The 23,689-nt window shown below is 46.8% G+C and overlaps 1 long non-coding RNA gene across 4 annotated transcripts in view; it reads left to right on the top strand.

Moving 5' to 3' along the window:
- Positions 1-23,689, top strand: part of LOC128331304 (uncharacterized) — a 72,456-nt gene that overhangs the window by 14,027 nt on the left and 34,740 nt on the right. For 2 of the 4 annotated variants that reach the window (XR_008310275.1, XR_008310274.1), the window contains one exon: positions 15,816-16,372. This is a non-coding gene — a long non-coding RNA (uncharacterized LOC128331304). The remainder of the gene's footprint in view (positions 1-15,815; positions 16,373-23,689) is intronic. The other 2 variants (XR_008310276.1, XR_008310277.1) reach the window with 2 other exon arrangements.

Here is a 23,689-nt window from a genome sequence, read left to right as displayed (position 1 = left end):
TTATTCATCCTGGTTGGCTGAGCCTCATTTCCAGTGCTTTTTTCTTTCAGTTGTCCATGTCAAATAGTAGATTTTTTGAATTCTGACCCAGCTAATGAGCTCATGCCAAAACATATCACAATGCACTCTATTTCTGTTTGTGCAGCTGTTGTTGCTCGTATGCTGTATTTCTCTATTGAGTTCTTTCCAGAAAGACTCAAAAGAGTAAATTACCAATATCCCTTGAGTGTAGAGAAATGTAACAGCCTCATTTGTGTCTGTTATAGTAATGGATTACATCACACAAATCTGGTCAGTGCACTTGACTGCTTAATACACATCAGCACTCACTGGGGGTTTTCCCTGATGCTCTCTTCTCTCTCTAACTGTTGAAATCAGTCTGTTTCACCGCATTATTACTGACATTTCTCCACATATTCCATTTTTTCAGGTAATATTGCAGTTTTCCCCTTTCTCAGAATTGTCTGAAACCATTTTGTCTTGGGCACGTTTTTTAACTTGTTTGTTTGTTCTGGACAACAACATCTTCAGTATGTCCAGATGTCTGTAGACTTTCCTCCATGTGGGATTAACTATATCAATATAGTATTTATTGGGAGTAACCAATTGTAATTACAATCTGGTGGTATGATAAGAGGCAGATGTTGCTATTTATTGGAACAAAAATAGAATTAATATGAAACACTGAGTTTCTTGAAGTTGACAGGTATACCTCTCTGCTGGACTAAAAACATAAGTCAGCTTAGAGCTCCATTCTTCAACTTTACAGAAGTCAAAAAAGAAAATGGCTTCCCATAGTTATAAGCTGACAGTATGGGTGAATTCAAACATGTCATGCTGACCCTAAATTTCAATGGAGCTAACACAGCCCCAGGAACACATGCACACCCAACTTCTGGTATCAGGAAGAATTTGCCAACATTGGGCATGATGTGTGAACTCACCAGGATCAGCATATTCTACCCTACTTGTGATTCAGAATCCAACATGTATAACCTAGATTTGAAGTGCAGGACGAATGGGTTCAGAACTGCAAATAGGGTATATACGTTGACATATCCTTCCTGACGCCAGAGCTGAGGCACATGCTTGTTCCTGGGGCTCCATCAAACTTCAGGTTTGGCATGATGTGTGAAGCTGCCTTATATAAATAAGTACACGGTGAATTCTGTTTTTTATTTATGCAAGTTGGAGACGAATTGGAAGGGACTTTTTTCTATGTTTCTGCAGCAAGACAGATTCAATGGCTGACAATCTCCACAGTACTCACACAACGGAAGGAGCCCTGCAGGGATTCAAAGCGCTCAGGAATTAGTTGCGTGTCCCAGAGAACATTCCATCGAATGAATACTCCTTTTAAGGAGGGAGAGGAAAGCAGCTAAAATCACTCCCCCTCTGCTGTTGCTAGGCTGTAGAGGAAAGAAGACAAACAACCAGTTCCTGAGCTCTGTGCATGCCCATGGGGCTCCTTATATTTTCAGAAAGCTGTGGGGAATGTCAGCCACTGTAATTTGTGATAGGCCTCTACTGTATTGAGCAACGATCACAATCATCCAGAGAGCCATGCATTTATTGGATAAACTCTTGGAACTTTTGTGGTCAGTCCTATATAGAGCATTAGAACACATAGGCTGTGTGTGTGTGTGTGTTTGTGTGTGTGTTTGTGTGTGTGTGTGTGTAGTTGCCCCCTTCCATTGAAACTAATCAGAAAGCCCTTGCAGTTGGATTCCTGCAATCACAGCAAATATCAGGGAATGGCACATGAACATATAGTAAGTAATAAAAATTAAAAAAAATCATGGCATCTAATAGTGTCCCAGTCTTCACAATGGGCAGATTCTGCTGGAAGTGTTTCATGCACAAAACCTTTTGAAATGTGCAAGAGCATGGTATTTAAATAGCTATTCTCCTAGGCTATTCTCTAATTCATTTTAATAGGACTTGTACGGGAAAAATAAATCCTTGTGAGTTATGGCCATTCTTTCATAATAATTGGAGATCTGATTGAGATAAAAGACATTCTTGTTAATACGATCCTCAGCACAGAATACAAATACACGGGAAGCCCCAGAACAAGTTCATAATCTTTGCCAAAATCAATGGCTGACATCCGGACAAACACTGTGGGCATGCTTCTAACAGCAGCACACATGCCATGTTAGACTCGTGCTAGTCCCCACACTTCTGAACATGGGCGCTTTTATGCAAGAGTACAACTATTTTCAGCACTCTCCTTGGACTCTGGAAGTGCTCTGTTACAGTGGTAAGATTTCCCTGACCTGCAGGGGTATGTTTCTGCTGGGAAAGAGTGCTTCTGGAGTGAGGGGAGAACCCCCAAACAGTCACACTCTTGCACAAGAGAGCCCATCTTCAGAAGGGTGGAGACTAGCATGAGGGCTAATGTTGTTGTGCACTGTTCTTAAAGTACACACACAGTATTCATCAGAATATCAGCCAATGGCATTAGTAGAATTACAGACTTAAAGGCATATCTATTAAGGGTGTGTAGTCAGACAGATTGGAAGGTTTGACATGGCCATTCCCTCCCTGCAACATGGGGCAGCAGGCAAATGTGCTGCAAATGCACCGGGTAGTACAACAGTGGTGAGTTCTTTAAATGCTGACCCAGCAGTGGTGCAGGGAAGGCTAGGCGGCTGCGGGGAATAATGGAAACATTCATGCAGAAGGTGGAGAGTAACACAGGGGAGGCTGGGAACGAGTGTGGGGTGGCTGGGAAACAGCATGGGGATGCCTGAGGACTGCAGTTCCTCCCAGAGCCTCTCCCATGAGTCTCAAGAAGGAACCACCTCTCAGAGCCTCTCCCATGAGCCTCTAGAAGGAACTACAATCCCCAGACATCCCTGCTCTGTTTCCCATCTGCCCCGTGCTCATTCCCATCCTCCCCTGTGTCACTCCCTGCCCTCTGTACAAACGTTCCCTACAACTGCCCAGCTTTCCCTGTGCCACTGCTGGGTCAGCGTCTAAAGAACCACCACCCATCATACCACCCAGGGCAATTGCCCCATGATCGGTTGCCACCTCTGTGTGTGGGGGGGGGGAGGGAGGGAATGACCATGTTGGATCTTCTAATCTGTCCAGCTACATACCCCTAATATCTATGCAATAAACTTGTATCAGTTTTATGCATGTTTAACTGTCATGGTTCCCCAAAGCATCTGGGAATTTGTAGTTTCTTGAGGGCGCTGAAAATTCTTTGTTAGAAATCCCTCCTCAAAGTACTATAGTTTCCTGGGGAGAAGACATATCTAGTCTGTTGTTTAGGTAAACCTAGGTTAACCCAATGCAGTTTCTGAAATAAAATCTTGGCGATGTGAGAAACCATTGCATTGCCACCATATCACTAAGTGTTTATCAGTCAGCAGCTTCTGTTATGGAAATCCCTGGACACAGACCCATATGCAAGAGGAGGACACTGGGATGAAGCCAATCATGTGAACCAGTTCTCAGTTCCACTAGGAAATTACTAGTAATATATATAAATTACCTTTTAAATCAGACAGAAAGGCCTCTGTAATAGATCACTGTTCAAAGTAATTCTCTCGTCCATGAAAATTGAGCATATGGTAATAAGAGGTACTAACCATAACTATAGTAATTACTAAGCATACAGATGGACAGGCTTTCTTTAAAAATGGAAACAATATGTCAGCTTAAAACTGAACAACAAACTATACAAAAAAAGTGTCAGCAAAAGGTGTTCCGTGAACATAAAATATAATTTGTTCCATTTTCCCCAGGGTGTCAGAAAACTACATTTGAAACCTGCAAAATGATTTCATTAAAATATAGAAGATCCAATTTAAACCAAATTTGGTAGGGAAGAAAATATCAGCGAGTGCTTATGGGTGCAGCTTCCTCCTAAATCATATTTTAACGGCAGAGTGGTAAACACTTCCCACCAATGGCGGCTTTTAAAATGGACCAAGCAAGGAAATTGCTTTTCACTATAGAATGTAACTGCAAATATATCTATAAAATGATGTTTTCCCTTTACTCTAGCTGACCTTCATTTTACAAACACCTTTCTCTCGCTGTCCCCACCCCACTCTCTTTGGCTATTCTCAGGCATTTCCTATTCTCTGCTTTTTTATAAACCAATGGAACTTTTGTCAGGAGTCCCACTCAGGCCCACACAGGCAACCCTTCGCATAAGCCAACCTGCCACCTTCCACTGAAATGAATAGGAAAGCCCTTTTACATAGGAGGACTCCTGCACCACGGCACCCTGTACCAAAGGTCACTTTACAGGGAGAGCACAGTTAAAAGAAAGACAGCACAGCAAATATCAAGACGTATGACTTCAAGCACTAAAGTACATGTGCACAAACATATGCACATAGATATTTACCTTGAAAATATCAACGTTTTAAGCAAAACTATCCCAGCAAAAACAAATCCTTAAGCCAATAAAGTAGAAGTGGCTGATGGTATTAGTAAATACTACAGCAACACTTCCTTCTTTCCTGTCATATCACTATCAGCAATATGGTTTACAGAGATATATTAGGCACATTCCTGTGAGGAGTTTTGCTCCCATCATGCCCTCCCATCACATGCATTTGAAGGAATTCAGAATTAAATATAGCGCATCATCTGGTTAAATTTTACTCCAACCATGAATTTGCAGTGTTCCTTAGAGGATACTTTGCCCTGGATACAAAAGCCAGTAAACCCATGTGGTAATACTTTTATTAATACTTTTTCATCATGTTTGTATCCCACAGAAAGCTCAGGACAGCATAATGGAATCATAGCTATTTTACCTCAAAATAACCTTATGAGTTAAGTTAGGCTAACAGACAGGAAGTTGCCCAAGAGCACTCAGGGCTGGTTTAAATGAGACACCGAGGGTATTCTCAGGATCGTGGGAACCACCGGGCTCTCAGGCGAGCCCAGTTCCCCCAAAATGGGTCACCCGCTGAACTCCGCCTCCCCTTTGCCCAGGTTAGTGGAGTGAGTGCTCCGCTAACCTGAGTTTTTTGGTCATGTATTGCTGCAGCACAGCTTCGCGGCGCGGCAACACACGAGGAGACCCCCACCGGGAGGCTGAAACAAGACACCTGGCCCTGGGGGTCTCTCCAGGATGCCCTGCGCACATGTGCGAGGCATCCTGGAACTTCCAGGGGCCACACGGCCCCCGATCCCGGCAGCCCCCGCCGGCTCCATGACAGAGCTGGCAGTCGTGTGAGTGGCCAATCCAGCCTCCCAGGGCTGCCTGAACGATCCTCTACAGGGAGAGCGGGCTAAGCTCTCCTCGCAAACCTGCTCTCGGCAAGTCTCAATGATCGTGAGACTCACCTCAATACCTACAATATGCAATCTGAATGGGGTTGTGCTGAGAGAACTCCCATCTTGGCAGCACTGGAGGACTCAATGAATGGAGTGCTGTTCATCTGAATGGCCCCTCTACACACACTCCAAAACCCTGTCTAAGCAAGTAACTCTGGGGGGCCATTCACACGACAAGGTGGGTGGGGGAGCAGGTGGGTGGGGAGAAAGCTGCACGAAGCTTACCTTCCCCCAGATGATATATCATTGCTGAGAGCCTGAACCTGCTCCCAGACAACCCTCTGTTGTGGGTTAGGTATACCAGCTTCCGGGTGTTCCACAAGGCACCATGCATTGAGTGCAGTGCCCTGAGGTATTCCCCCAGGAGATGAGTGCTGAAGCCACCCGTCTCTGTGTCTCCATGGGCTAAACAAAGCCCAAGAAGACACATGATCCCAGAGCCTGGGCTAACAGTGCATTGGTGCCATTAATCCAGGCTAACAGCCAGACTAAACAGCCAGGCTAGGCAGAGGGCCCAATCCTGACAGTTCTCATGCACAGCCTAACCCATGGAGGGCTTCCCTAGCCTGGGTTAGGCTGTGCGTGAGAACAGCCTCTCTAAATTTTATCCCCACCAACACTTTTTAAATATCGGCCCTTTATTATGACTGAAGCCCCTGGATGCCTGGAGTCCTTTTGAAAGGGCTTTGGCCCACCTCTGAAATTCAGCTGGACAGATTCTGGGGAATATCCTCTAAATAAACTTTTGGAAAGTAGGACCAGCTGATAGCCACTGAACTTGGGACTGGTGGCTCTTCTATTTCCAGCAAGGAAAATCAAATCAAATTTTCATTTCACATGAATGACAGGGATGTGCAAACTGGTTCAGAACGGGACCGGTTTAACATCAAACTGGTTTGGTTCAATGGCTCAATATCAAGCTGAACCCCCCAACCTGTTTCGGGGTTTCTAAGTTTTTTTAAAAAAATTAAAATTAACTTACCCCTTCCAAGGGGCGCTGCCATGGCTGCGGTGGGGGAGCAGCTTCGGATGCTCCCCCTCCCACTGCTGGCCTCCATTAAAGCCCCAAATCACCCAGTTCAGGCAGTCTTTGGCCCATTCTGGGCCTGTCCTCTGTCGTGGCAGCCATTTTGGAGGCCACCGCACATGCCCAATGGGATGGCCACAGCAAGGAAGGGCAGTGTCACGCCCTCGATCTCTGACAGCGAGGAGGAAGGGGAAGCTGTCAACTTTCCAGCCGATTCAGGAGTGTCTGAGGGGCAGGGCCCAGCTGTCAGTGTTCATGAAACGGCTGTGGTAGAGCCAGCTAATGATTCAGAGCAGGCACAACAACCTGAGACAGCAGAAATCGTGATGGACCAATCCGAAGAGGAACTATGCAATCAACCCCCACTGACTCCACAACAGCGGCATATTACGAGACGCAGGACGCAATTAGAGACTATTAGGAGGAGCAAACGCCTCTTACAGAGGGCTGATAAGCCTTGAATTCCTGCCAGCTGGGAGCTCTCGGCTTGCACTATAAATCACGTCACCAGCTTTCTACTCACTGCTGAAAAGCAACATTTGTCAACCACCGTGTCGACAGCGTGCAGCCAAGTCTGGTCAAGACAAACTTTCCGAGCCGTATCCTGTTGCAGCAGCTCCATTTTGTCCCGTGATCTTCCCTGGCAGTTGGCCAGACCCTGACAGACAGGCCCATAGGTCCATCTAGCTCAGTATTGTCTATACAGACTGGGGCAGAACTTGGAACCTTCTGCTCTTCCCAGAGTGGCTCCATCCCCTAAGGGGAATATCTTAAAGTCTCCCATTCAAATGCAACCAGGGTGGACCCTGCTTAGCTAAGGAGACAAATCATGCTTGCTACCATAACTGGTAACCCTTCAGATCATTAGTTAAAGGTCTGGCACTGTGCATTCTTACTCATAAGGAGGCTCTCTCTTCAGGTACAGCATTTGTCCCTGCAAATAAATGCCAATCACTAAGAACACTGGGGCATGGTTTAAGAGTGCATCAGTGTGGCACATGGAGCTTGCTTGGACTCTCCCATGGGTGTTGTACCTGGGTGCAGCATCCACAGATTTAATGACACCTGAACAAGGCTGTGATGGCTCCTCCACTCAGGGCTGGAGGATACAATAACAGCAGGACCTTTTCAGTGGTGGCCCCAACATTTTAAAACTTCCTCTTATTGAAGCACCATGTGGCCCTGCTATCCTCATTTTCACACATCAAATTAAGACCTGGATATTTTGCAAGGCATTTGGGATTGGTTGATGTTTTCTGCTTCTTCTATTTCTGTTTTATGGTTGAATTACTACCACTGGTTTTCTGTTAGTGAGGGCTGGTCTTTTTACTGCTGTTTGCAATTGTTTTTCTACGTTAATTAGTCTTAATTTTATTCCTCTGGTTCTTTCAGTGTCAGCTGCTTTGGGAGGTGGGGGGCAGGGCAGGTGTAGGTGTGAAGCGGAATGTAATTGACACAAATTTACAAGAAAGAAAGAAAAAACCTTCTCAAGGGCAGCACTTTTGTCCATAGGAATAATTCACTTAGGAACATAGGGAGGGACATAGGAAGCTGCCTTATATCGAGTCAGACCATTCTGAGTCTATTTAGCTCAGTAATGTCCACCCAGACTGGTAGCGGCTTCCCCAAGGTTGCAGGCAGGAGTCTCTCTCAGCACTATCTTGGAGATGCCAGGGTGGAAACTTGCATGCAAGCAAGCAGGTGCTCTTCCCAGAGCGGCCCCATCCCCTAAGGGGAATATTTTACAGTGCTCACATATGTAGTCTCCCATTCAAATGCAAACCAGGGCAGATCCTGCTTAGCAAAGGGGACAATTCATGCCTGCTACCACAAGACCAGCTCTTGTGGTACTTATACAGAAAAATGTTAAGAGGTAACACTTAGAGAAACCACTAAGGTGGAGGCAAATCCTGCTCTCTGCCCCTGATGGTTGCAGAAATGTTGAGTACGGATTTGTATATTTTAGTTCATTCCATGATCTTATGGATCTATTTAAGGCTCTGTGTTGCACATTTGCTTTAAACTTTAGCCTCCATGGAAGCTTTACATTGTTGTAATGCCTTTTAAAGGCTAATTTGACATGAATCTCTAACACAGAAATCCCTGATTTCAAAATGCAAATAGTTTGCAATGATATTCTTTAGGTAGACTGTTGGCAGCAATCTGTAATACAATAACCTACCCCATCACTCATCTCTGCAGACAGTAATCCTTTGTGATCACAGGAAGGGAGTGGAAATTACAGACTTGTTTTCCTTTAGGATTGACGGTGTTTTCTGGGTTTCACCAAAATTGTTATTAAATGAGGGAAATTGTTAGTTATAATGGCAAGGAAGCCAACACTGGTGTGATGCTGGCAATCAACTCTTGAGAAATATTTTTGTCACACATTCTTAGCAATGGATTGTGAAATCTAGCTTAGGTTGGTAGAATTCTATGTACTAATTAGCCAATGAACAAGAAACAAAAGTTGGCTTCCATGCTAACCCTTGCAAGCAATTAAGCATACAGGTTGACATCCTGATGAAATTTGCTAATGGAAGTCCTAATGAACTTTAGTAGTCGTCAAACTTCTAAGTAGGTATATTAAGTAATTTAGTCAGAATGTCAGCAACAGTTTCCTGAACTGAAATTATAAGCCATTACTGGGAGCAGTTCCGATAACAGCTAAATGTGTTGTGTAAAGGAAATTCAGGCAGAAGCTGACATCCAGAGTAACACTGCACATACTGAAAAATATTTCTCACATGAAAAGGGGGAGGGGCAATTTGAACTGATCTTATAGCCCACAGTGACTCCTGAAAATATGTCCCTGAGGGTCCTGCAACCTTCAGGGACATATTTTTGAGAGGCACAGTGGGCTGGAAGGGGAAGGGGATATCAGCAAAAATCACTCCTCCCCCACTGCTTCCACAAAATATTTTCCAGCACACACAATGTTAGTCTGGATGTCAGCCGGTGGTATTTTTTTGCAACACATTTATGTGAATGGACAATCTGAACTCAGGCTTCATCCTTTGCTTGAGCCATGCTTGAAGTTCAGACATGAGGGCAAACTGATCTAGCTGCATACTTTAAATAAGTTAATTATTCCCTGCTATGTTGAAGCAATTCTTTAAGATGGAGTGTAACTCTTTGGCTAGCTTCCAGCAGCAGCATTAGCAAAACCACTGCAGTGCATTTCATCTGACTCGTGGGTGGCTTTAGAAGCACAAACCCCCAAAGTTTATATAAACTTTTGAATGGGGATTTCCCCTAAATTTCAGAATTCATTGAAGCTATTTAAGCAGTTGCTCAAAACCAGGCTACGGGAGCCCAGCCTGGTTATGAGCAATTGTGAGAACCACCAGGCTCTTGGGAGAGCCCGGTGGTTCTCTGGCGGCTAGCCTGCCTAAAAACCCCTACCCCTAAATGAGGTTAACGGAGCAAGTGCTCCATTAACCTAGTTCTTTTTTATTGTTGTCAGCCGCTGCCTGCACTTGCATGGCGCCTTCCTGGGGTTCAGGGGGCGGGGCACCACACAGCAGCGCTCTCCTTCCTCCTTCCTCTGGAGCTCCAAACAGAGTTGCGGCCTGGCGTGGGTTGCGGCCAATGTGCCCACCCAGCAACAAGCGACTGCTCGTGTGCAGAGAGAGTGGGCTAGGCCCACTCTCCCTGCACAAACCCCACCTCATTGTGTTGTTAGCTGTTACTCATACAATACCTATAGAAAAAAGAACCAGTGCTCTAGCTGTTAGAGTTTTCCTTTAAAAATTTACTTTAAAGTTAGCTGAAAGCTATGGTCCTGGAAAGAGATTGAAAAACAGGCCCATTGGCTGATGTAATTATGGCATCACTTTCCTGTTCTTTTCTGGGACATACATACTTCAGTTTATTCTGCTAGGTTTTCTCTGCCTTCTTATTTACTGCCAACTAACTGGCCCCAAAATTATTAAGGTGAGAAACTACATGGAGGGAGGAGGGAGGATTCATCCAACTTTGCTACCAACTAATGAGGTTGCAGCTCTGATTTGGGTGGGATATTGGAGGGGACCTGAGGAACTTTTTCTTTACCACCATCTCTAGTGATCCTGGGAGTGGGGTTGGAGTGTTGGGGGAGCAGAAGACAAGCAACAGACAGCATCTGTGAAAGGGGGTGTTTACTCAGTTACACTGAAAGACCAAGGAAGTTGAGTTTCCTGAGTTTCTCCCATTGTTTGCATTTGAATGGGAGACTACTGTAAGATATTCCGCTTAGGGGATGGGGCTGCTCTAGGAAGAACATCTGGATGTTTGCATGCAGAAGGTTCCAGGTTCCCTCTTGGCATCTCCAAGATAGGGCTGAGAGACTCCTGCCTGTAGCCTTGGATAAGCTGCTGCCAGTCTGTGTAGAGAATACTGAGATAGATGGACCAATGATGTTCCTATGAAGATAGGAGCAGAGCAGGAGGAGGGGGTGGCTAACAAGTTTACAGAGATTATAGTGACTTTTACTTTGTGGAGGAGCACGGAATCCTGATCTTATGGGACTTCAACTCCAGAGATATCAGGTCATGCAAATAGCCTCTGTGCATGCATGGAGGTCAGTGAAATGGCCCCCGCACGTGCGCAGAGGCCCTAACTGGGCCAGAGAAGGCCACTGCCAGCCCAGGCTACTCAGGGGGAGGCCAGCAGAGGTGGAGGGAGCCTCTGCCACCCTGCTGCTCCCCAAGCCGCCACCACTCCCACCACCACAGCAGCAGCCCCTGCCCCTGCCTGTATTAGTAAAGGGGAATCCTCACCAGATTCCCCATCACCAGTGTGACTCCAAGCTGGCTCAGTTTGAACCATGCCCGATTTGACCCCAAACCTGCTTGAACCTGTTGGGGGTTGTTAGTTTTACCCTCAGTAGGTAATCAACAGAGCACAAAGGAAGAGAGCACACAATCCAGTTACAGAGTACGTAGCAGAGGATGGTTGTGTTGCTGCAGCTATTTAGAGAAAACACATGGAAATTCTTGTAGAACTAAATACTAAGTATTTATTGATTAAGTACACTTGGATAGGAAAGTCCTAATCCTAATCTAAAGGACTACATAATAAGTAGTTAAGGAGAGAGAGAGAGAGAGATGCTTTCTGCTTTCTAAGGAGAAAGGAAGGATTGTGACTCAGCACAGGAAGTGGGGAAGAGACAGATCAGGGGTCAGAAAGTAGGGACAGATAGGGAGACCCTGACTCACTGTCTCTACTCCTAATGCCCCTAGTGGTCATTGGGATAGTTGGTGCAAAAGGTCGATGCACTGGATCTCTATCTCCAACAGAAGCAAGCTAGCTCATACATCCCTACTGTGTTGCTTTGCTTGGCATTACTCGTACATAATGGATAACAGAGAACATTCTGGTGCTAAGTCTGCTACAGTAAAACAGTGCAGAACAAATGATAAGTAGTGTATAGTTTTATATTGATATACCTCTCTAGAAAGTCTCTCCCTGTCCTGCAGAAAGGATAGTCTAGTTTGAGAGCAGAGTTATGCTTGAAGACTAGACTTTCAGTTGTGGATGAGATCTGCCCCTCAGTTTTCTTGGTCTTTCAGTGTAACACCCCCTTGCATAGATGCTGTCTGTTGTTTGCCTTCTACTCCCCCGACACTCCAACTCCACTCCCAAGATCACTGGAGATGGTGGTAAAAAAGAGTTCCTCAGTCCCTCCATCCCAGCAGTATCCCACCCAAATCGGAACTGCAACCTCCTCATTAACTGGTAGCAAAGTTGGATGAATCCTCTACCTCCCACCCTCCCATGTAGTTTCTCTCCTTAATAATTTTGGGGGCTCTTAGTTGGCAGCAAAGAAGGCAGAGGAAAAACAGCAGAATAAACTGCAGTATATCTGCCCCAGAGAACAACAGGGAGGTGATGTCATAATCATATCAGCCAATGAGGTGTGCTTTCAGTCTTCACTGTTGCCAGGCTAACTTTAAAGTATATTTTCGGAAACTGTAAAAGTTGCAATAATAATTCTTGTTTCACTACCTACTGATTATGTGACTGAATGCAGTTATGGGACTGTACAGTAATCTAAGAGTTAGAAAACGTTCCCCATTCTTGAAATAACTTGTATACCTCTTGGGACTAATTCTGTATCAGAGGCAAAAAAGTGGGAAGGACCTCAAAGTGCTGAAAGAAGTTTTAACATAAAATGCTCTAATGACTTTGTACACACCTGATACATTTCACGCTAATAGGCTCTGCCTCAGAAACAAACTGAAAATGGAAGCAAAATGGATTAAAATAATAATTTTACAAACATGTCTTTCCAAAGATATTAAAACTAGTAGGTGCAGCCTGCCATTGACCCAGCAAAGTCATTTTGAGTAATTACATTTATAGGAAAGTTCAAGAAATGAAATCTAGGAGGCCCTCTAATATAATGGGGGGGGGTAATATTTGCAGAAACTGCAAACTTGAGTGCTTCACCTACCCCCCCAAATGGGCTTAGCTTTCTTAGTTAAACAATCCACTCACATAGCAAGAGTGGATATAGCAGCCTGCATGAGAAGAGTGGCTATTTAAATTGTATACCAATTTAGTTGGGGGAGTAGCAAACCACAAATAACCAAAACTATCCCCACTAGATTGGTATACAGGCAGCTGGCCCGTGAATGGATGAAATCATGAATCGAGGACATCTGCGCATATGTTATAGAATCAATATATTTAATTCGCTAATACCGTGGCTAATCCCATGCATGGCAGCTCTCGTGAGATTTCATGAGCGAGGGGAGGGGGAAAGGAAGGTGAGTGGCCACTGGCCGGTGAAAGGAAGCAGTGGCACTGGCTGCTGGGAGAAAGTGCTGGGCAGCAAGAGGAAGTGGTGGCCAGGCTGACCACCGTCGGGTGGCAAGTGCACTGCCCGGTGAGAGGAAGCGGCGGCCAGGTAGCCCGCCGGGGAAAGCACCGCCCAGCGAGAGGAAGTGGTGGCCAGGTTGGCCACTGGGGAAAGAGCTGGCCAGCGAGAGGAAGCAGTGGCTGCTGGGCAGCAAGAGAAGGAGGCGGCCAGGTTGGCCGTCGAAGCGCTGTCCAGTGAGAGGAAGCGGTGGCTAGGGCTGGCCAGCCACCTGCCGAGAAGAAGGGACAGCTGGGGCTGAAGGTAGGGGGGAGAACAAACTGGGGCAGAAGGACTTGAAGGGATCCGGTGGGGGGCGGGGAGACAGGGAGAACGAGGGGCATAGATGGTCTCTGCCAGGTCAGCTAGGTTTTTATTAATGTGCTTACAAAAGGGAAGTAATAGTACAGTTTGAAATTTTTAGGATTTCAAATTCAAACATTATTCATTGTATTGACTAATTACCATATATGGCAAATTATTTGTTTGTATGTTTGTTACATTTATATCCCTTCTTCCAAGGAGCCCAGGGTGGTGTACTACATACTTAAGTTTCTCCTCACAATAACCCTGTGAAGTAGGTTAGGCTGAGACAGAATTGACTGGCCCAGAGTCAGGGGATTTGAACTCGGGTCTCCCCGGTCCTAGTCCAGCACTCTAACCACGACACCATGCCAATTTGAATCATAGTAATCATACACCACACCAGTTTGAATCATAGTAAATGTGAATCTGAGAAAGATTTCTTTGGGCATGATGTTGCTTTGGAATTATTGATCTGATTATTGAGTGTTAAAAATCTGTTGAGAAAAATATGATTATATTCAGAATTTCTTCTTTAAAAACAAAACAAAAACACACCTTTCCAGAACATATTCCAGCGAAAAAGCAATGTATTCAGCTAATTTAAGTGGCAGGATTGTGCATGCAAAAATTGGTATCTATGGGTCACTTGAAAGTATGACTTTATTTCACACAATCAAACGAACAACAAACAAATTATTCAGAATATATAATAGATACTGAATGCTTTCAGAATTAAAAAGAAAAAAAAATAGTTATACCATACCAACTTTAAAAACCATTCAAATGTTTATTACACATATCTGCCATGGGAACATAGGAACGTAGGAAACTGCCATATACTGAGTCAGACCATGGGTCTATCTAGCTCAGTATTGTCTTCACAGACTGGAAGCAGCTTCTCCAGGGTTGCAGGCAGGAATCTCTCTCAGCCCTATCTTGGAGAAGCCAAGGAGGGAACTTGAAACCTTCTGCTCTTCCCAGAGCAGCTTCATCCCCTGAGGGGAATATCTTGCAGTGCTCACACATCAAGTCTCCCATTCATATGCAACCAGGGCAGATCCTGCTTAGCTATGGAGACAAGTCATGCTTGCTACCACAAGACCAGCTCTCCTTTCATCATAGCACATGGGAACATAGGACCATAGGGAGTGTAGACACTGGCTCTGATATATCTTATAATAAGAATAGCTATTAAGATTCTTAGTGTTTTCTCTCTTTAAACATCTACATATTCTAAACCTCAATGTTCAATTTAAATAAATTTGTTCTTGAACCCAACATTGAGGCTATTCTGACAAGCAGCCTACATGAGGTTAGGGACACCCAGCCTGGTTTAGGCTGTGCATGAGAACCACCGGAATCAGGCCCGATCCTGGCGGGCCAGCACCACCTAACCCCATCGTGGAATCCACGCCCTGAACGAGGTTAAGGCAGTAAGAACTCCCTTAGCCCAGTTTTTTTTAAAAATCGTATGAATTGTTGGCTGCTCAAAGCCAATGCTGCAACACTGATGGGTGCCCGCCCGTTGCTGGGGTTATCCCCACAATGCACTGCGCACTCTCACGGTACATTGTGAGAGTTCTGGCAGCCAGGATGATGTGTCCCGATCCCCGCACCTTTGTGCTGCTGGGAAAAACGCTAGACCATTTAGGTGTGCGGAATCACATGCCCTGACCTTTCACCCACCCTGCAGCCCTTTCATGTTATTGTGGGAAAGGGCTCATTGTCTTCATTCATGATTGTACAGATGGCCCACATTATTTGTGAGGGTTTCGTTCCTGCCAATTTCCATCGCTAACAAAACTGCAAATAAAGAAACCTTAACCCTAGGGAGATTGCAGTGTGTGTGCGGGGGCAGGGGGGCGGTGTTGGTTCCTAAGCACCTAATTTGTGCTGAAAATCACAAGAAAAAGCTGGTGGTGGTGGCGGGGAGTAGAAATAAGGTTCAGCACTACAAAATGGTGGCAGGAAATGACATCAGAAGTCATTTCCGGCCACTCACTGTGGACAGGTGAAAATAATCCTATTTTTGCCCCACGAATAAAGAAACTGGGTCTCTATGACCCAGCCATAGATATGTAAAACCACAGGTGCCGGAACCACAAATAATGAGGGCCATCTGTATATTACAAAGCCAGCCCAAAATCACTTTTGTTAAAAAGGTGTAGAAAATGCCTAGAGTGAACCTATTAGAGGTTCTTCATCTCAGTATAGGTGTGTCATTAAGTATATGCACAAATAAGTCATTTTAATGCAATACTTTCAAAAGCTGAGGGGGGGGGAGATTCTTCTAATATTAAAACATGCATATTTCTGTTATCTTTCATATAGTTACAGATATTTCCAGTCTCAGTGCCAGCATGCTTTGATACATAGGTCCAAGCTGCAACCAAGGCTGCAAGCTGACATAAAAGAATTTAAACAGACTTGTCTTATGACTTGGAGAGCCATCTGGATGAAGGTCACAAAAGCTCCTCTGACAAACATGGATAGGCCCTAATTAGAAGAGGTGCGGTGGCAAAGATGTTATAGTATTCAACTAATGAAGGTTATGGAGTTTTGAAACCCACTTGGTCTCACACTGGTTAACTCGGTAATTCTCAAATCACATGCAGGGGCACACTGGTGTGCCATAAGGGAACAGCTGATGTGATGAAGTTTCCGGTGAGCCCAAAGCACTCACCTGCAGAGAAAGCTGCATGATTCCCTGGAAGAAGAGAAGGTGAAGAGCAATCAGCCTCCAGTGCTGTGTCTCTTGTCTGGTGTGATCGATCATTCAGTCATTCCCAAGGTGGAGAAACAACAGTGGACATAGTGGCCTTCAGAGGAGGGAAGCACAGAACAGTGACTCATGCAGAAACACAGGGGATGGATCCTTCCGATTTCAGGTAGTTCTTACATATTCTATGCTATGCTAATTTTATTTAAGAAAAAAAGTGTGTCAAAGCTATCCTGAGTATGGAAATGCTGGGCTTTAAGCACTGACAGAAGGGAAAACAGAAACCCAAATACTGGAGATGTTGGACATGAAGCTGGTCTCATGACTTCCTCCTGTATCCCAGGTTAAAGTAATGGTAGTGCCCTTCCTCACAGCATTCAGATAAATAGGCATGGCCAGCATCAGTTTAATAAAGGTGCTTTTGTGCTGCTCTGTATATTGAACATTTTCACGAGTAAGGAATTTTCTAGAGAACCCACCCCCCCGAATTGTCCATTAGTGCTTCAAGATCATGCTAAAGTAGTTTAGTCTAATAAGGACCAGTTATATAATATTACGTCCCCTCTGCACAGATGGGGAACCTGCATTGTCAAGCTACAGGGACACTGTCAAGCTCAGAGATGTGCCTTTTGCAAGATCTGTTTGTGCAAGGTGTATGAACTCCATTGTAGGAGAGAGGGGGTTTCACAGGTTTGCAAAATGGTCTGCACTCAAGTGAGATAGTGGAAGGGCTAAGCCTTAAAAGAGGGGAAACAAGTTTTTAAAATCTTTTTAAAAATTAATTTAATAGAACTCTATAGGGAAAGTGCTGGGAAAGACTACATTTCCCAGTGCTCCCTGCACACCTTCCAAGATGCACTGGGGCTTGAGAGGGTTCTGTTTTCCTTAAAGGCACCCCACCAGAGTAGGGCAAAATGCAGTATTATGCAGTAGGAACAGTCGCCTCTGCATGGTACCAGGGAGGCTTTGTAGAGTATTTTGCTGCAATAAACAGTGTCAGGGTGCCACATATAGGGGAGATAGGAACCACTCCTGATCCCCAGACCTTGCAAGGCAGATGGCAGAGTGCATTTTCCAAGCAACCAAAATATAACAATTTATTGATGGGAAAATGTGATTTTCCAGTAGAAGAAGCACTTGCTTGGCTACAGATATCTCCTAACCAACTCAGTATGTTAGTGAATTTCATCTTGATCTTCCATAACAGCTGTAATGAATTGTCGGTTCCTAGCACAGAAAGAACATCTGCTGGAAAGATCTTCAGTTAATTGGAGGTTTTTATAGATGCATTTCTTCTAATGTTGACAAACACTTAAATGACAACATTTTCTTAAATTGTTTTAGGGCCAGCCTTACTGCTAGGTAACCATACTGGGCACTTTGTAGTTGTGATTTTGAGGACAAGTTGTGTAAAATATGTAGGTAACTCTTTGTAAGTGGTGGAGTGAATGACAGTGAGTTACACAGACTTTTTCTAAACCAGGAAACAGAACCATTTAACAGTGTTTGTGATTTCTATTTAGCGTGCAAGGTGGAGACAGGAGGACTTTTACCAAAGATACATCAAACCTCAGAGAGAAATTTGGTGGGGGGAGGGGGACCTAGCATACTTTGTCTCCTTATCTAAGGGAACAATCAGAAATATTATAAATGTAAACCAAACTGCAAATTTTCAAAAGCAGAAAGAGGAACTCCCTTTTAAAATCTGAGAGGCTAACATCACATATAAAAATACAACCTCTTTAAGTCTTTCACTGACGGGAGCATACAAAGGTTTCTGTTGACCCATGTCTGAACAGTAGTTTAAATTTAACATGGAAGCCGCATTCAGACGTAATGGATAACTGCAGCCAAAAGTGGCCGAAGTTTCGATTTGGAACTCCACATCGTGCCACAGATGGTCACCAAACCGCAGCCTGCCAAACTCCAGTTGCAGGAGAGGGAGCCCCTCCCTGCTGCTCAGCCTCCGAGGCTGATCCCAGCCAGCTCCACGGCCAGACTTGGGGCAAAGTATCACCACATCAGCGGGTTGGCTGTGATTGGCCACTATCTTGAAGGGAGAGTGCTGAACACGATCATGCCTTTTCAGAGCTCTCTGCCCACCCACATCAGGGAAAGGGCATTTCAAGCCCAGTAAATGCCCGACAATGCCAGCACTTCCTCTGCCAATGATGGCACCACTGATCCCCCTCCAGTAGCCCCACATCTTGAAAATCCCACAAGCATGGATTCTTGGGCAGCTTTGGGACCTGTGGGGGAGGAAGATTCCACTTTCAGTATGGGAGGGATGGGGAAAACCCGCTTTTGCTAGTATGGGATATGCAGATGGGCGAGGGCAAAGGTTGCTGCTGGGGTCTGTCCCACCATAACCAGGGAGGATGTTGTGAGGGGTGACCCTGGCAAAGCAGTCCATGGAGAACCATCTGAAATCCGCTGTCTGGCAGCTTGCTGCTGAGCGGGTTAGCCCTCTCATGAGAGGGCCAGTCTGCTGGGAATATGGTTGAGCTGTGCTGTGCCCGCTGAAGGGCAATTCCCACCCTGTGGACTGTTTGCTCATGATTTGAGCCAGCCCACTTAACCAGCAGTTAATCCAAGGGGGTCCCACTTTAGTGCCTATGGTAAACTGTCTATGGTAAAAATTATATACAAAATATTCTCCACTATCTTCCTCTCTCCAAATCCCTCTGAAACCTTGCACGCACCCCAGAGGAGATCCTGACACCCCATGTGCCATTGCCTGGCTGCGTGCACGGCCATGGAGTGGGCCAACAGGAATACATTTACACAAATTCAAAAATCCCGGGTCTGCTTCGTCTGTGTGCCCTATGCAGATAAGCGGATGCGGGGAATTACAGGGGAGGACACTTTCCTCTTCTCCTCTGACCCCAGGGCAGCCGGGTTGACTGCAAGGGCTGCTGGCGAGGGAGCACCTGTGCACAGGTGAGGACAGCCAGGCAGGGTGCTTGTTTCCATGGCCTCTGTCTCAGCAAAGCAGTCTCTGGAATACCTCTGCCCACCACTTCTCAGCTCGCACCAACACAGCACAGCTCTACTGAGAGCACCCATTGCCTGACAATCTTGAGAGTGGGCGTAGTACACATGGGCTTTGGTGCCCATCATTGCCAGAAACTAGATCAATCCTGATCCCTGCTGGCCCTGCACCGAGTAAGCCAGTGTTGTAAACACCCCATCTTGCAGGGGAAGTGGCTGGGCCCCACTTCCCCACCCTGTCTTTGTATATTAAAAAAAAAAATAGAATACCCCCCCCAAAACCTTCCCACCCTCTTCCCCTGTGCAAACTTTCATGCACTCAGAGGGCATCTGGACACTCCACCTTCCATTGCCTGGATGTGTACGTGGAGGGGAGCGGGAGACACTGGGACGATATTTAAACCCATTCAAAATTCCAGTCCATTGTTGCACTGTATGCAGATCTCCCGGCATGTGGATTCCTGGGAGAGGGGAGCACCCATTCTCCGGCCACCCTGGGACAGTGGGCTCGCCCTTTGGGGTGATGGCAAGGGTGGACATGTACATATGGCAGGGTGGGCAGGCAGGGGGCTTTGCAGCAGCTATGCTGCAGTCCCCAAGACCAGTCTCCCCAAGCAGTCTCCAGGGCATGCCTACCCGCAGGTCACCTGCACACAGCAACCTGGCTCTATTTAGAGCCCCCATGGCCTGGCATTTGTGTGAGGGAGGTGCTAGTGGGAGAAGGGGATGCTTTGCCATTTGTATTCATATCAGATTTGTCCGGGCAATTCTCTCCCCTCCCCTATGATGATCCTTCTCATGAGTTGCCTGCGGGTGTCCCTGTGGCCTTTCCCTTTCATGCCTGGCCAATGAACCCTGGGTCTGGTGGCTGTGTCCTTGAAAAAGGATCTCAGCTTTCCCAGGACTGACCCAGGTGAGCAGTCTTGACCATGAGTAAGCCTGGGAGGAAAGAACACCCCAAAGGGGAAGGGGCTGCCCCGCATCCCCAACCTTTCTGTGAAAAGAATATAACTTGGTTGCTAGGGAATCCCTGTTGGGGGGCTGTCTTTCAAACCCTGCCAATAGGACCCACACCCAAAACATTGACTTGGACAGTGTAGACACCAGGCTGTGGCATGGACCCTTAAATACATTCTAAATTCCCAGGTCTGGCCCGGCATGCCTCCGTATGCAGATCTCCTGGCATGTTGATCGGTGGGAGAGAGGATCTCTGGTTTCCAGCTGCCCTGGAACGGTGTGATTGCCACTGGGAGTGTGGGCAGGGGTGCACATCTCCACATGGGCTGATGGGCTGGCAGGTGGCACATTTTTGCAGCATCTTGGCCATGGTCCCCAAAACATGGAAGGCTATCTCTGGGGTAACCCTCCTGATGGCTGCCAGCCACAAAGCAATCTTGCTCTATATTAGGGATGTGCATTTCGATTCGGCTACAAAATGTTTTGTGTCCAAAAATGGCACTTTCAGACATTTTGTACACCTACCGAAAATGGAAAATGCCACAATGAAGATTTTTGTAGCCGAATCGAAACAAACACATTTTGGAAACGAAGCTTTGTTTTTCAGGGGGGAAACTTGGACCTGTTTTGCGATTGCTAGCAGTCTCTCAAGAGTCTCCCTTTAGTTCTTGTTCTGATGTCAGTTTGAATTTCCCGCCTTTTAGGCCTGCAGATTGGCAGGCGCAAGCAGGGCCAGATGTTGCAGGAAGTTTCCTGAGTGTCAGGGACAGGGACAAGTTGCTTGGCTTGCCGGCCTGAGAGCTGCTTAGTGCAGGCAGAGGCGGCAGGCACAATTGTCCCAAGGGTGACACACAGCCATCATGGGTTTTCGGCGGATGGTGGGGTGAGGAGGTGGTGGTGGTGGGCCCAGGCAGAGGAGGTGAGTGGGTGAAAATGGCAGGGAGGGAAGGAGGGAGTCTGGCGCCGGGGAGAGAACGGACAGGAGAACGGACTGGGGGAGGAGAACAGAAGGCGGGGAACAGACTGGGGAAGGAGAACAGAACCATGGGGAACGGGGAACGGACTGGGGCGGAAGGGAGGGGGGAAGTGGTGGGGAGATTGACAGCCTGTAATTTGACTTCAGTTTCGGAGCAAGTCAGCTCCAAAACCAACAATTTGCGGTTTCGGGGGCTTTATTTCGGACCCTATCCGAATGGGGGGGGGGCCTTCAGATTCAGCCAAAAACAAAACAAAACAAAAATCTGAAATGCACACCCCAACTCTATATAGAGCCAAATGGCCTGACACTCTCATGAGAGGGCTGTCTGTGGAAGAAGGGGATGCTGTGCCACCACATGATATTGGTGATGTGGTTGGCTGTTCTTTCCCCTTCCTTTGGATGATTCTTCTCATGAGTTGTGTGTGGGTGTCCCCGTGCCCTGGCACTCTCTTAAGCTGGCATTTTTCACCCAGGGTTCAGATGGTAGAGAATTGCTGATCCAGCTGCCTGGCCTTGCTCATGAATAAGCCAACTGACCACACACTTTCTCCCAAGAGGGAGGGGAGAATTTTCTGTTGAAAAGATGGCTGCTCCAGAATCCCTGCCTGTGTCAGCCTCTCCAACCTGTACAGGAGCAACCCCCCCCCCAAAAGTGCTCCACACCTGGAGAGGGGATTCCCTGTTCATGCTGGGACTGAAGGGGCCCTTTGCTAGGGCATACCCACTTCTATGGATGGTGGAGACACAGGGTCGGGCATGCACCTTTAAACCCATTAAAATTTCCCAGGTCTGGCCCAGCATGGTGCTGTATGCAGATCTCCCGGCAAAGGGATTCCCGGGAGGGAAACCCAGTTTCCAGCGCATCTGGGACCTTGGGCTCGCCCTTTAGGGCCATGGGCAGGGGCGCACATCTCCACATGGGTGCGTGGGCTGGCAGGGTGCAGCGTTTGACAGTAGCTTGGTGGCAGTCACCGAAACCAGGACAGCACTCACCAAGATACCCATTCTCAAGGCATTCCTGCACAGAGCATCCTCCCTCGCTGCCCATAGTCTGCCAGTCTCATGAGAGAGCAGACCTTGGTATAAAAGGCTAGGTCTCCAGCATGGTGCTGGTCATTTCACATACAACAGGGATGCCATCCCGTGCATTTGCACTTAGTCCTTACTAATGGTTCTTCTCATGAGCAAAACCTGGGGAGCAAATATTCCCACCTGGGGAAGGGGCTGACCGCCCCTTCCCCAACCCGTATGCAAAATAATAGAACTTTGATGCCTCCCTGCTTGGGACTGCCTTTTAAACCTCACCATGGCCACACACAAACATACACAATATGTTCCCCTCCCAGCACTGTGATATGGTGCCCTGCTCATGTGTTGCTCCCTTCTCACTTAGTGCCCATCCTGTCCTCCCGTCTCCTCCCCCCCCCACTTGCAAGGTGGGGGAGCAAGGGACAGTGGGAATTGGGGCTGCCCCTGAGTGACTGCGCAGCTTGACAGGCTGACAAGTCCAGGATGGGGCATGGCAACTCCATAGCTGCATAGCTGACAGGAGGGGTGTGGCTGGTTTCCCCAAGAGGTTACCAGCAAGAGGCACCAAAAGCATGGAGCTGTCACATCCTTGGGTGGGTTTGTGACCCTCTATGATTGTGGTTCACAAATCAGTGTAAAACTACGGTTATAGCTGCCTCAGCACTTGAACGTAAGCCCTCGGCAGCAAAACCTCATTTGTCAGCCGTGAACATTAGAGATAACCAAAGGTTCAAATTGGAGTTTGCCAAAGCAGACTGGAGATCGCTTTTGGCCTGTAACTGCAGCTCCGCACATTCAGGCATAACTGAGTTATAACCTCGGCCAGGTTTAACTGTGGTTAGCTGTTATGCCTGGATGCAGCCTCTCTGTTTTTTCCTGGCTGAGCTAGGACTCCGGTACAGGGGGATCATTGGGAACCTATATGATCTTTGGGAGATAGTTGGAACAGGCAGCCAGAGATGTAAAAAGTCCTTTTGGTGGTGAAATATTTCTGCTGGCAGGAGGATATGAGTCATGAGCCTAGCTAATCCCAAGTACTGATTAACATTCCCTCTGCCATCAGCAGGGCAGCTCTGTCATGGGGCCATGTGAAGCGACAGCCTCAAGTGGCAGGTGCACCACAGGAGTGGGCAACTTGCCCTACGACCCCCTGCAGCACCACACCACCACCTCCCTGTGCAGCTCCACCCCCACTTCTGTGTCTCCCTACTCACCAGCCCAGATGCTGCCTTTCTTCCCCCTTGCTTGCTGCTAGATGGTCACGTCACTGCAGCTTGCATGACGCAAGGCAGTGGTTAGTGTGCATTCAAGCACCAGCAGCTTTATGCACTTGCTCTGTTTTCTCTGCTACTGTGATAGTGCCAGTGCGCTCTCTCTCTCTCGCTCTCTCCTGTCTCCCCGCCCACCAGCATCAAATATGTCTGCTTGGTTTCCTGTCAGGTTTGGTTCAAGTTTGGTGCTAAATAGGGTCAGTGGGAGGAGTTGGGTGGCTTGTTGCCATTCACCTCAAGCAGCAAATGGCAATGAAAC

The sequence above is a fragment of the Hemicordylus capensis genome, chromosome 1, assembly GCF_027244095.1.
Source record: "Hemicordylus capensis ecotype Gifberg chromosome 1, rHemCap1.1.pri, whole genome shotgun sequence".
Classification (NCBI taxonomy): domain Eukaryota; kingdom Metazoa; phylum Chordata; class Lepidosauria; order Squamata; family Cordylidae; genus Hemicordylus; species Hemicordylus capensis.
Note: the sequence above shows the minus strand (reverse complement) of the source record. Positions and strands in the feature narration are given on the sequence as shown.